This window comes from Archocentrus centrarchus, chromosome 8 (genome assembly GCF_007364275.1).
Source record: "Archocentrus centrarchus isolate MPI-CPG fArcCen1 chromosome 8, fArcCen1, whole genome shotgun sequence".
NCBI lineage: Eukaryota > Metazoa > Chordata > Actinopteri > Cichliformes > Cichlidae > Archocentrus > Archocentrus centrarchus.
The window spans coordinates 22,245,628-22,256,146 of NC_044353.1; positions in this window are offsets into that span (position 1 = coordinate 22,245,628).

Here is a 10,519-nt window from a genome sequence, read left to right on the forward strand (position 1 = left end):
AACATCCAAATTGGCGGGTCTGGTGTTGTCATTTGCAGCTCTGTAATGTCTTGAAAAGTTTAGGACCGCAGTGTATATGCGTGAAAACATCATCCATCCATCCATCCATCCATCCATCCATCCTCTTCCGCTTATCTTTAAACAAAACACATTTAATTAAAAACACACATATACTAACTTTTTGGAAGCAGTTTTTGGCAGTAATTGGTGATCCACTCAGCGCTGACTCAGGTGACCCTGAACATCCCTTAGTTATGCTGCAACATGGATGTTGGGGGACTTCCCATGACACACTGAGCACTTCTTCTCCAGCCTCCATCTTTTCACTCCCCATGTGTTTATGCAACACTGATGCATGTCATTAAATTTTTGTCCTCTCTCTCTTCCTTTTTGCTTGATGATTGCATGTTCCAAAGACATGTGAGTAAAGGTAATATACTCAGTCATTTAACATCCAAATTGAAAGCTCTGGTGTTCTCATTTGCAGCTCTGTAATGTCTTGAAAAGTTTAGGACCACAGTGTATATGTGTAAAAACAGCTTTCAGCTGCTGTATTATGGTCCGTTCAGTGGCTGTACGTTTCCTGTATTTAAAAAAAAAAAATCCATGTTTTTAAACAAAACAGGTTTGATTCAAAACACACATATTTACTAACTTTTGGCAGTAATTGGTGATCCAGTCAGCGCTGAATCAGGTGACCCTGAACATCCCTTAGTTATGCTGTAATAGCTCAGGATGTTGGGTGTTTTCCCATGACGCAGTGAGCGCTTCTTCTCCAGCTCCCATCTTTTCACTCCCCATGTGTTTATGCAACACTGATGCATGTCAGTAAATTTTTGTTCTCTCTCTTCCATGGTTTGTGTTTTGTCCTGTCTCCTTATGCTCTCCTTTTTTTCATCTTCTCTTACACCTCACAACCCCAACGGTGGATGGCTGCCCCTCCCTGAACCTGGTTGTGCCAGAGGTCTCTTCCTGTTTAAAGGGAGTTCTTCCTTCCCACTGTGGCTGAGTGCTGCTCATAGGGAACTGTCTGATTGCTGAGGCTTTATCTCTAATATTACTTACAGCACAAATTGCCTTGAGGCACTGACCCTATATAAATGCAGTTGAATTGAATTTAAATTTCTGAGCCAAATATTTAAATATTTAGAAAAATATATTAATTTCTCAGCATGTTAGTTAATGTCATGGTAGGAGATTTGGGGTAGGATATATTAGTTTTAATGTCCAGAGTTAGAAGACAGCACCTCCACTGGTGACTTCTGCTTACTAGTTAACAAGCTAGCTCATCAACTGACCAACTTTGATATCTGAGTATGATTAAAATTTCATTTATCTTTTTTAGAAAGACTTTCATTCACATCTTATCATAATTTCACCAGCTGCTTCAGAGTGAGCGTATCTGACTTACATAACTCTGAAGAAAATAAAGAGTGACACGTGGATAGGAGATACTGTGGGCTGTACATGGCTCTTGCTTTCTGTGAAGTAAACCCCTGAGACATTCGTACTGAGGATATTTGTCAGACCCTGATGACTGCTTTGTCATAATGTCTACAGATAAAAAAAAAAAACATCAAAAGATAACACGACCTTGCCATTTGACCACTTCCAAAAACAGATTCTGCGAGCCAGAGAACACAACTGACTTGTAGTGTTCAAAAGGTTGCAGTGAACACGCATTGGCAATGGTGGCAACAAGATACCCTCAAGTCGAAGGCTTGCAGTGTCCCTTAGGGAGTATATCCTGGATGAAAATGTAGCCCATTATTTGACCAGAGAACAGGTGCTTTCAACAAAGAAGCCTGCATCATTATAGTCCTGTGGGAAATTAGGGAAAATATCAAAGTCTAGGAATTTACGATGTGGCCTTTTGAAAGCAGAGCAGATCAGATGCCAGGGTTGTGAGTCAAACTGGTGAAGCCAGTTATAACTAAAGGAGGAAAAACAAGAGTGGCTTTCGGTAAAATAAAATGGAAGTTCAGAGTTTTCCTAACCTGCACATCACAGGTTTATTGGATATGCAGGCAAACATTATGAGCTATAATCAAGAACTTTTAATTCTGCCATTTATGGTGTACAATGAATTGCTTTTATTACCTTATTTAGCGTGCTTCATAGGACGACATGGAAAGTGTGCGGTTTCATTCTTTTTTAACACAACCTCCAAAGTTTGTGGATAAATATTCTGTTATACTTGAGTTTTCACTACTCTCTTTAAATTATATGCATTTTTTTTTTGTTTCTTCTAAGCACAGATTCCAGAAAGCTACATATAGTGTCACATAGTCAATTCATTTCAATTCTGTAACTTCATTTTTTGATCTTGAATCTCAGCCAGTATTTATTTTCCAATAGGGCACGTCGGCAGCACTCTGAGGTTACAAGAAAGCTGGGCTGTGGCCAAGAAACATTTCCCACCGAAGCTCCGTCTGGGCGGAGGTCCTCTGAAGACGCATTTCGCTCCACACTTCCACCACCTCTCCTTCCCTGTGCTTTTGTTTCAACATTCCTGGCATGCTTCATCTCCAGGTCCTATTTTATCTCCCTCATCATTTTCAGATTAGGAGTTCATATGGATCTCGCTTCAGATGTTTTGAGCATCTCTACTCTATTCAAAGCATCCTAGTGCAGGGTTACCAATATAGCCTCATGCCACCCATGGTGCTGACCAAGTTTCCAGCTCCAAGTTCATCAGTGTCTTCATCGAGGGACTTGGCTCCCGTCAGACTGGACAGGGTCCCTTTGATCTGGGCTAAGATGTGAAGGCTGTGTGGCCACAGTGCCTCAGGCATCCTCTGTCACTGCAAGCAGAAAGCATGAAGTCAATCAGAGAAGGGTTCAGGAAAATTGCACATTATTCTCAGTCTACCTGTACAACCGGATGTTCTGTATGAAGGTATGGCTAAGAACTACCTTGACCCCAAGCATTTACAATACTGGAATATACATTTTGGGGTATATTCAAAAAATCTTGTACTCATCAAGTTGATCTGATTTCAAATACTGGTTCTGCAAGAAAATTATACAAGAATGTTGTATCTAACCAATAAATTAATGCGCATAAGTAAAATAATATACAGCCGTCACAATGCAAACCAATCATGGTCAATAATGGTGCCCAAACTTTAACAATACCTTCTTTGATTTGAACAGTAAGATTATCTTTATAGTGGTACTAAGGTTGAGAAATTCCTTCTCATAAAGGAAATTTTAGCATGCATGCAATCACTCCATCAATTAAGCAACTAACTCAAGACATTTCCAGGCAAACCGCTTAAATACATCGTGCATGCTATTTTTCTCGGAAATGTACTCATTAGAGATGTACAAAGTGAATTTTAAGTCTTCCAGCTGAACTTTTATCCAGTCACGGATGTCATATCTGTTGATTGTGTTCTCTGTGGAGAGCCAGCTGAAATGAAGTAAAGCTTGTCTGTGGGCAAGCAGTCAACCCCCTGAGGAAGAGACAAGACAAACACGATAAGAGGCTGTCGGTAAAATTACAGACTTGAGGCAGCCCTTAATGGAGTTCAGCTCAGGGTTGAGAGAAATAAGGTCAGTCTGTCACCTAAGCTCTTCACCGAGGATGATGCTTTCTACATTCCTGAACTCTCAACAGGACAGAGAGGTTGATTTTTACATTAAGTTCAGGCTTTTGAAAACAAACCCGGGGAAAGAAGACAAACACGCAAACTTGATTCTATTCAGCTATATGTCCACAAAAACATTCATTTTAATAATATACCGATCCCGTCTTAAAGCATGAAGGAGCAGCACGAAGCCAATACAAATATAGCATTAACAATCATGAACTCTCTCAGCGGGGCTAACCACGCTCATTAGCATTGTATAAACACACCAGTGCCCTACAAATCTGTGCAGTGTATGCATATTTCATAGGGTTTTGACAACCCATTGAAAATACAACCTTTTCCAGATTTACTGTACATACTACAGTACTGAGTGCAGACAAACACCAAAAACCACCTTTATTATAGTTTTCTTAGATCAAAGTTTTGAGCTATTTTTCCAAAAAATATACTACAAAGATCCAACACTTTAACTTAACTTCAGGCTCTGAAAAAGACTTCAAAATTAGTTTGCTCACTGTACATTTGACTTTTCCCATGGTTTATGAGCAATCAGCTGTAATATCCTGACTGTAAATCTTTCTATCACTAGTGGCTGCCAGCACAGGGAGGAGTTGGCTTGTCCCTCAGGTTGCTCGCCTTGCATCATAAATCCTGAACCATCTGAGCTCAATCTGTCTTTCAGATCCATAAAATGCCAAGGCTGCCTCAAGGCCTTGGTTTCTGAGTGTTGGTCTCATATCAAAGTCTTCTGTGTGTGTGTGTGTGGGTGTGGGTGTGAGTGATCTGCTGGGATAATTTTTTTGCACAAATGATGAACCATTTAAACCTGCAACAATATCAATGTGTGGAGTTACAGCTGCAGTCTCTCTCATAACAATATGAGTGAATTTCGTTTACCTCTGTAGGAAAAGGCTAAGATTCTCTAAGACAGATCGTTCTGTTGATGTTAAAAAAGTGATTCATGTTGCAGCCATCTGCAAATATTTAAACACAAGACAAATATAGTTATAGCTACATAAACTTCCCATGCTCATCAAACCTTCAATCAAAAATAAATACAATTTTAAATATCTATTGCACATTTGAACTCAATCCAGAAAAAGACACTGTATGTCTTTCTTATTATATGCCCCTTCACAAGCGTGTAATAAGAATAAGAAGCTACTACTAAACTTAAAGCTATGTAAGAGAAAATAAAACTGGGTAATAATTGCATTATGTTTCAGTTTACAGGCCTATAATTTATCATACAGTATCAGTCAAAAGTTTGGACACACCTTCTCATTCAATGTACATTAATATTGAAGTCATTCAGACTGTGAAGGAACACATAAGGAATCATGTAGTAAACTTAAAAGTATTAAACAAACCTAAATATGTTTTAGATTTCGTCGGCAACTTTTGCTTTGATTCCAGCTTTGCACACTCTCGGCATTCTCTCCATCAGCTTCATGAGGTCATCACCTGAAATGGTTTTCCAACAGTCTTGAAGGAGTTCCCAGAGGTGTGGAGCACTTGTTGGCTGCTTTGCCTTCACTCTGCGGTCCAACTCGTCCCAAACCATCTCAGTTGGGTTTAGATCAGGTGATTGTGGAGGCCAGGTCATCAGACGCAACACTCCATCACCCTTCTTCTTAATCAAATAGCCCTTAAATAGCCTGGAGGTGTGCTTGGGGTCATGGGGGATTTTTAAATAATGAAAAAACCCTGAATGAGAAGGTGTGTCCAAACTTTTGACTGGTGCTGTATTTCCTTAAAATACAAGCATTACACAGATACAGTAGTACAATGAAACTCAGTGATGAGTATCAACTCATCCATGACTACCACTTAGTTCTAGTTAAGTGATCCATTTCCAAAGGTATACGGTAATGTGCAAACGTCTTGCACAAACCCTCATTTCTTCATATTTTACTAGGAAAAGTAGGAAGTAGGTGCAGTGATTTATTGAAACATCTGCAAACATAAACGGAAATACAGTACATGAGGCAAAAGTTTTTACAGTTTTAACAACATTGAAAGGAATATTTGGATGACCACATTTATCCTTTAACACAGACTGAACTCTCTTAGGCAGCTTTTTTTCAGGATGATCCCACACGGCTTCAGTAATGCTGAGGTCAGGGCTATAATGAGGCCAATCCATTTTACTGGATTGACAATGTGTTTGGGATGATTGCTGAAACATAAACCCTTTGCCAATCAGGTCCTTTACAGATGGTATTGCACTGGGGATCCGAATCTGATGGTACATTTTTGCATTCATAATTCCATGAATTTTGACAAGATCTCCAACACCACTGGCTAAAATCCAGCTGTAAACCATGACACTCCACCGTGTTTTACAAATGTCTGTAGACACTGTTCCTTCCTCTGTGCATATTGATAAAATTTCAACCAAAAATTTCAAAATTCATCACTCCATCAGACCTGCTGCCATTGATTTTCAATGTAGTTCTTGTGTAATTTGGCAGACCACTACCTTTGCTCCCTGTTTGCCTTTCTAAAGAATGGTTTCTTGACAGACACCCTTCCACTGAGACCATTTCTGATGAGGCTTTGATCAACAGGAGATGGATCAACTGAAGGGCCAGATGCATCTCTCAGGTCTTGGGTCCATATTTTTTCTGGATTTCTTCCTATTTCTTAAGGACGTGACTTACAGATACTGTTGATCTGCTGGAGACAGTGTTTTAGGCCCGCCACTTCTTCTTTTCTACTCCGCTTGTTTAGTTCTCTTGAATTTTTTAAGGATGTACTGCACAGCATGCCCGAGATCTTATGTCCTCTGTGGAGTTTACAAAAAGGGTTAATTGAAAAATCCATTTTTTTCTCAGTTCTCAGGAGGATATGCCAAGTTTTTGGCTAATAGCTCTTTGGAAATGACTTTGCTGATGCAAAAATACTGTTTTATGCCCGTCACACTCTGCTATGTTTGGCATTTTTCATAGATTCAGCTAAAAAAAAGGAACAAATTATATGTTTTTGCAACAGACTGCTGGACAGTTTATAATTGGTTCTTTTCTAAGGTGTCTGTTGTGTATAGAAACAACACTAGTTCATCCCTTTTTTAATGTCCGAATGATTCATAGGTCAGTTTTAAGCGGCTTGGAGAAGACCACTTTACAAAATAACCGGAAAGTCTGGCTCCATGGAAACAAAATAAAAAGAAATGAGGGGTGACTCAAGACTTTTGCACAGTACTGTATTGTGGGTAAAAGGTCCACATATTGATGCCCTAAACAGAAAAGGCAGACCAACATTTAGTGCATATTGAGCTTCTCCTTCAAACAAAACCCAGCTTTCAGTTTGTGTGCTTGCATGTATATACATGCAGTCTCCAATTACAAATGCATTCACAATACACCACAGCTGCAACACGCCACACCCAAACACAGTTACTGAGTTAGCAAAGAAAAGGTGACCAAGTGTACCATGCCAAAAACTTACTGTGAGACACATCACTGAGTTTGCCACAGGCGAATACCTGTCACTCTTGTGAAGCACTATTAAAATGATAAAGGATGTCTTAAGTCCTATTACATAATATTGGGTTGTTATAACTGACACTTGGTCACGAAACTCACATAATGATCAGTTTAGTAAAACAAAACAGTAAGAGGGTAATGACTTAAAAAGGTTACTGCAGCCAAATAACTTTTTTTTACCTTCTTTAACAACAACTTTCTATTGTGCCTGTCATTTTTTTTTTTTTTAATGTTGAATCACCTCAGTAGCTTCCTTTACAGCTTTAATTAGTTTTGTAATTACAGGTGTTTCACTTCCTTTTTTATTTCTCAGTATTTTTGGTATCACAGTAGTAATGCAGCTCTCTGGTGGGGCGGTGGGGGGGGGTTTGGCACAGATTAAAACCACGAGTGTAACAGTGTTCATTAGCGTGCACATGACTGGTTATTTCCAACCATGATGATGAGAAATTGCATGTTTTTAGCTCATTTGACGCTCTTGGGTTTAATTTTCATCAAAACAGCATGGTTACCATCCAAGAAGATTTAGGTGATGCGCTGTGAAAGATAACACCTTGGTAGCTGACATGATAGCACCATCCTCTTAGTACACACCTTACTGCATAAATAGAACCCATGTGTTTTGCTGCTGAAGTGCCACAGTGATATTCTGCTTGGTCCAGAGCAAAAAAAAAAGTATATTCATGTTTTTTATGTGCTGCATGTCCAACACGCTACCAGTGTTTAGTGCTCTGCTTGCTTCTCTCAACTCCGGGCCTACTCGCCAGCAGACCTGTATTTAGTGTGTCTGAAAGGTGTTTGTGATAACCATCATTTTCTGTCATTTGATGCATGTTAAAACAGCCCCCGTAGTTTAGACATCTAATACCTTTTCGCCCTCAGATGTCACAGTGTTTTCATTAGGCCTGGCGCTGGGCTTGCTGAGGCTCATTATGGCCCAAGGTAACCCTTTAAAGACACACCACAAAGTCAGGCCTCAGCTCTCAGGCTTACCTGAAAAGCTGACATTAATGCCTGTGCTGAATGTTTTGTTTCCACACCCAAGAGGCAAGAACAGCAGCATATTAACTCCAGAGAAAAACATTTGAAAGTCATGTGACACAGATCCTTATATCAGTTATAAACGGGGTCGAAATTTACCCTTGTGAATTCTTCTGGTTTAAAGGGATGGCTGAGGCCGGGTCACTGTGTTTACCTGTTGCCTTGCCCACACCTCTTTGATGAATGCATTACTTTTCTTAAATGAGAGACCAAAGGCTTGTAGCATCCCACCACTCACGCCTGGACTAATTGATCCACGTAATATGATGCTATGTGTCTGAAGATAAAACACAAGTGCGACAGTCCCACCAATCTTCCCTTTGTTGACTGGGCAGCTTTTAACCTGATCTTATAACGTGCCATTAGATCTTTCCTACCTCCCCACCTTTGTTTGTTTTGAACAAAGCAAACGCATGCCATTAGTTCATTTCCAGCAAGACCTAACACCTCCTGTGACTGCATGCAAAGGTCCTGTTGTTCTGCAGGAGTGACTATGATACTACGCCACAGTGAAGCAACCACGGGGCATCTGTCTTACCAGGTCACTGTCAAAGTGCAGACTACACATCAGTAGCAACAGTGGGTCATCAGGTGGACAGGTCATGACCTGAGAGAAGGCTTCATTAGACAAGCTGGGAGCCAATTAGTCCCCAGCTGCCAAGCTAAGGCGCATTATAGTGAGAGGAGGAACACTCATTCATCCTGTTCAGTGACACAAACAGCAGGAGACCAGAGGAAGAAGTCATTTTTTTACCTGTTGTGCACTAATGTTATGTATGCTGCAAAAATATTATAAATCTGGGAGTTCTTTAATAGTTTTCTTCAACGCTGAAATACACCATAGAGTTCCCTTGTGGTTTAAGTTTATGTTCACCCTTCCTGTTTCTCTGCACAAGGGCGCACTGTTCATTGTGCAGGGATTACCAGCAAAAGACTTTCCGAAGCAGGCCAGCGGATGTGAGGAATCATCCACACTGATTTAGAAGTGTCCAGAGACTCTCTGGAGCAGTACGTTTAGGGGGGCTGGTTATAGAGGCTGGAAGACCCCTGGAGATACTTTTAAAAATCCTCCCTTCTTTAGGGGGGGTAGGGTAGGTATCTGAACTGGAATTGGCCAGTTCATCTGAGCGGGAACTAATGAAAACAAATGATCTGACAAGGTCGCAAGGTTGAGATCAAGGCTGAAGGATCCCCCCCCGCCTTTCTCAATTTCCAACATGTGAGATTAATGAGGGCAGAAAACAGCTATTTCTCTGTATCATTTACTCCCTGAGGCCTCTGAACCTTATGGCAGCAGCGTGCACCCCACCTGTTGGTCCATTAAGGCCTTATGACACTAAGCCAGAGGGCGTCACTCCCGATGAGAGGTTTTAACTGCTCAGTGCTGCGAACTGGACATGCAAGGACACATATTGTTACCATAGTTTTATCCATAAGCTTATCGAAGCATCTTGTATTTTCAAGAGAGTTGCATTCCCTTGGCATTAAAAAGCACACTGCATTGTAGATTATAGTCACTATTGATAACGGTGTTTCTATTTCATAAAGGTTTGCACAGTGCAGTCAGCCAATACAGAAAATGCCACTGTTACAGCTCCCTACCTGCAAGGTTTAGGGGGTCACAGGGAATATGACACAATACACTGGCAAAGCACAAACTGAGTCTCGTGGGTAAAATCAAGTTTTTTCCACTTCTAATCACTCAAACACTTGAAGCATGAACAGCCCTAGTCCAGCAGCCACACACATCTGAGCCCAATGGCCAAGCACTTGCTGCTGGAGACATATATGCAGGCTCTCAACGACTGCAGCGCTGTTCAGCTGTGGAAATCAGGCAGGAAACACCTTAAGCAGAGAGGGAGGAGGAGAGCGGCTCTCTTTCAAAAACAGGCCAAAAGGTGAGTGGCCCCAACAGCCACTGTGACTGTTAATCACGCATTTTAATTTTGCGGTCGCTAAATGCATGCGATAAACTCAGAAAATGAACTTACACCATCGTCAAGCTAGTCCAAACATTTGAGCTCACATGTCAGCTTTGTTTGAATGTGGGAACAGAACAAGTTATGACACTGAAACTGTTATTTCACACTATAGTGCTGAAAGTTTTAAGTGGTTTATAAGACAAGGCTGCTCTCTTCTGGACAGTTAACATAAAAACAGCAAACAGTCATTAACAAAGTCATAACTTGCCCTTACTTTTTTATCTTATAGAAGGATGGCAAATAAAAAGACTCGTTTATGCTTGATGTTTTTAAGTTCTACATTTGAACCAAGTATTATATGACAGAAAATCTATTTCAGAAATGCACCTGTTATTCTTCCTATGATTAACATTTGCATTATGAATACAAGAACTTCAACCAAAGTTTTGTATTTTCATGCTATTTATTAACT